Below are 4,542 nucleotides of genomic sequence, written 5' to 3'. Positions count from 1 at the left end.
ACCTAGCAACAAGTAATGGTTCAAGAATGACTTCGACGGTCACACGGTCACTTGGCATCATCCCCATTTGTTCAATTCAACCTTCTCTTTTCTTTGCTTTCCTAGCACTTCTTGGCTCGCTCATTTTCCTTCTAATTATCACTTTTTCTTTTCTCATTTCTCACATCCCATAATTTCACCTCTCTTTTTTTCTTTTTGTTTCCTTTTTCTTTTAAATAAATAAAAAAGAATCAATCGAACCTTATGTAGGTTGCCTACGTATCATGTCCCTCATGAATCAGACCAAGCGTAGTTCTTGAAAAGTAATGGATAAATTAAACTAAGAAAAAATAAAAATCTTTTTTGGATTATTCATTTACAACGTTTTTTGATTTTCAAAACAAAAACAGGAAATAGGATAATGAGAAACTCAACTCAACTATACTACGACAAACTCCGACACCAACTAAAAGATCATTGCTACTGGACATAACTATAAAGTACAAGACATCATAAAAGAAACAGACTCAAAATATAAAAAATTCCTCCTTAAGAAACTCCTGGATGCAATGGTCCTGACCAGGCGGTCCTGGGGTGTTTGTCATGCTCAAATTCTGTTAAGTAGATTTATACCTGCATAAGAAACTAAAGCCAAATAGAGTTAAGAATTTAGAACACTATGTGAGACAATAACACTCCCTGTTACACATGCAAGACATGATTGTGCAAAATAGCTAACATGGCCAAAAGACGGCTAGAAATGCAAACTCAACAAAGGTGACCTCTAAGACATGGAAAAATTACTTTTGTAGAAATAACCGATTTTGTAGAAATGGCCAATGTGGCCAAAAGATGGCTAAGCATGCAAATCCAACAGAATGGACCTTGAACAGAGAGAACATCTTGTTGTGGACTTAGAACTCTAAAACATGGGGTAATTGAACCACTTTCGCGAAAATAACCCCACTTTGCAAAATGGCCTATGTGGCCAAAAGCGGCTCGACATGCAATTTTGACAAGGACGGACCTATAAAGTAAAGAGACACCTAATTGTGAATTCAAGACTCCAGACAATGAAACAAACCACTTTGCAAAAATAGCCATATTTTGCATAATGACCGATGTGGCCAAAAGTGGCTAGACATGCAAGATTTGGCTACGACCTCGCGAAGCCAAAAACCTAAGACTTACTAGGAAGACCGGACCCTATGTGGGTTGCCTACGTATCACGCCCCGAAAGACGAGGATCAGGTATGCGTAGTTCGGGCAGATTGGATACAGGCGAGAATTAAAAAAAACAACAAACTAATTTATAGAAAAATATGTTTTTTTTTCTCTTTTTTTTGAAAAATGATGAAACATGTAAACTCTTTTTCTTTTTGGATTTTCTTTTCCTTTTTTTTAATTTTTGATCTTCGAAAAATGATAAAAAAGGTACAAAATCTTTTTTTTTGAATTGTTCATTTTTTTTTCTTGTTCTTAATAAAAATGTGACTAAAAACATAATTGGGCCCTACTTGCTTTATTTTTCACACTTCACCCTCTCTTTTTCTTTTATTTTTATTTTTCCTCAACTATTATTGGTCCGCCAAATGACCCTTTTACCCTTGAAAATTGCAAAAGTGTAGCACATAGGATGCATCGGGATGGTCTTTTTTTTAGGTACATCTGTCCTAGACGGACCCAACCCTTGTGTTGAGTCTCCAAAGTCAAATGCATATGATGCAAACAAGCGTTCCTACTAAGGATCCGTCATGAAGCTGAGTTATTCTAAGTTTAAAACTTGGGTATGTTGTTCTAGACTTGTGTACCCGAGCGGACAACTCGAGCCGATGGGGGGCTACGTACTGGAAACCAAAAGGCCATCCGGTTTTGTAACTTGTCCGAGCCTTTTCCTAATTTAAGGTATGACACTAACAGAAGAGGAGTCACGCCAGCGTGCACATCCCCGAAGGTGAGAAGAGAAGGGTTTCGTAGCAGTTTATATATAGTTCGGATAATATCAAAGCGGTAAAAAGCAAGATTTAGCACATTAGGCCCAAACATGTAATTAAAACCAGGTAATAAACAAAGCCAAATATAACAATTATTCTAAGTTCGAAATCTTGAACCCTGAACCAGAGATTCTGGGTTCTTGTCCCCAGCAGAGTCGCCAGAGCTGTCACACCTCTTTTTTCTACCCCCGAAAGGTTATAGGAGAGTTTTTCCAATTTAAGTGACAATCGAAACGGGATCATTTATGTTAAATTCAAAGCCGTCACTTTAGATAGTTTATTGGTTTCCCAAGTCACCGGTTTAAAATACCGAATCGAGGAAAATATGACTTTGTTTTACAGTCCGCGAACACAGAAATTTGGGTAAGGAATTCTGTTAACCTGGGAGAAGGTGTTAGGCATTCCCGAGTTCCGTGGTTTTGGCACAGTCGCTCAACTATTAATACTGGCCTATTTATTTGATTTTAAAACATCTTTGAGACCTATGTGCATTTTAAACTCTTTTTTAAAATCGGTTTTAATAATCCAACTGTTATACAACTAATTATTGATTACACGTTGTGAATCATGTCACTGGAACCGTACCCACGATCCACAACGTATTTATTTTATTAAGATTAAATTGGGGCCGGGCCACATAAATGTACCCCAAGATTTTAGTAGTTAAGCGTCACAACTACGTCACGGGAACCGTACCCATAGCTATGACAATTTATTTAATTAACGTTACGAAAATTCAAGGCGTTTTGCAGACTAATGTTTGTATTTATGTGAGGGCCATAGATTATAGGATTTTATTTGTGTATGACGCACCTCAAATTATTTTTAAAGGAAAAGATTTGTATTTTTTTGGAGGCAAACTAAAGATGCTCCTACTTTAATCTAATTTAAAATTAGGTGTCACAACCACGTTACGGGAACCGTACCCATAGTTGTAATAATCTAATTGCGTGCCTAAAGCCACAAGCGTATTTGAATTATTTTCCTAATCTTTGAAATTATTGCGAGGCCTTGAATTAGGGAAATTGTTGTGGAATGATATAAGACTCTAGCTAATAAGATTTAACTCAATTATGTGCAGATCACTATCCAAAGATAAGACAAAAACTACAATTAATTCTTATAACTAGTCATGCAACCATTTAACCTTGAATTAAAAATGCTAAAACTAATGAACAGGAAATGGCCACTTTTTTTTTAAAAGAAAAACTTGCTAGCTTCGATCCAATGCAATGTTTCTAAGATTTAAAATCACACACACAAAGAGATAGCTGAGGCTACTTAATTTGAAGATGGAAACACCAAAAGATCATCGCTAAAACAAACATTAGCACTCCTTTCGATTCAGATTATTCCAACCAATAAAATGTACATATCAACTTTAATATAAAGATTAATTTACACCTGCACATATTGAAAGCTGGATAGAAAACTTACCGAAGCTGGATTAATTTTTCTTTAGCGGCTGGTCTTCTCTTTCATTTTTAAAGAGACTGTCGTCCCTCTATGTGTGTCTGCGGCTAGTTTTCTTTTTCGTTCTCTAGCGAGGGGGATGGGGAATTAAAAGGGGTGGCCGATTGTCTTCTTGGGGGGTTGGCTTGTGGGAATTTGCAGGGAGTGAGGGGCGTTGAATTTTGGCAAGATTCTGCCAAGTAGTTAAGTTAGAGCTGATGGCTTCAGCTGCGGCTCATTCTAGAGTTCTTAGGGTGTAGGTATAGGTCTAATTTTTTGTGTTGTTTTTGCTCCTTTCCTTAGTGTCTTAGAGTCTAATTGTTTTATAGGATATTTTAGGTTAGGGGGTATGGGTCTAGGAATTATGGGCTAAGTTCAAAATTAGGCCTAAAAATGGGTTGCTCGAGCCCAAGTTTTATACTTTTCCTGCGAACGAGACTAAAAATACAATCTCATTTATTAATTAATACTACTTGAGTAAAATAACTATTAAAATAAGTCTGACTGTTAAAAAAAAAACTATTTTTGGTATTTTTTAAGATTAAAAATGACTACAAAACATTAATGAAACTATTTTTTTGTAATTTTATTTTCCGTAATAAAATAAAGTAAAAGAGTCAAAATTAGTTGAAATAACGATATTAGGCCTAAATTAAATATTTATATGCTAAAATATAAAAAATCATGCGGAGGGTCAAAAATCACATGTCTACATGAATTATTTTCCTACTCAAATAATAATTTTTTTATTAATTTTTCATGTAATATTGAAAAATACCAAATTATTAAACAACAACTAAGAAAATATTTAAGAATATAAATGTGTGAGAAAGAGAAAAAAATGGTTGGTAAGAGTTAATACCACTATTGATTCTACAAACATAAAGATCTAAAAGTGAAATGTCATATCAATCTTTTACTCTTTGAAAATAAAATTTATAGTGGATAAATTATAATTAATATTAAATATTTAAAATAAGAGATGAACCAATATTAAGATTTGAATCAACATACAATAAATTATTTTTATCTTAACACCAAATAATTATATCCTTTAATTAATTATTTAGCAAGAGAATCCAATTTAATTATATTTTAAATTCATTATATGAGTAAA

At 34.2% G+C, this 4,542-nt stretch overlaps 1 long non-coding RNA gene across 1 annotated transcript; it reads right to left on the bottom strand.

Moving 5' to 3' along the window:
• Positions 1–320: 320 nt before the first annotated feature.
• LOC142181901 (uncharacterized) lies at positions 321–3,704 on the bottom strand. Its single transcript, XR_012710802.1, has 2 exons — positions 3,411–3,704; positions 321–593 (listed from the first exon to the last, which is right to left on the bottom strand). It is a non-coding gene; the product is annotated as an uncharacterized LOC142181901 (long non-coding RNA).
• Positions 3,705–4,542: the final 838 nt, after the last annotated feature.

Source organism: Nicotiana tabacum, chromosome 6 (assembly GCF_000715075.1).
Source record: "Nicotiana tabacum cultivar K326 chromosome 6, ASM71507v2, whole genome shotgun sequence".
Classification (NCBI taxonomy): domain Eukaryota; kingdom Viridiplantae; phylum Streptophyta; class Magnoliopsida; order Solanales; family Solanaceae; genus Nicotiana; species Nicotiana tabacum.
Note: the sequence above shows the minus strand (reverse complement) of the source record. Positions and strands in the feature narration are given on the sequence as shown.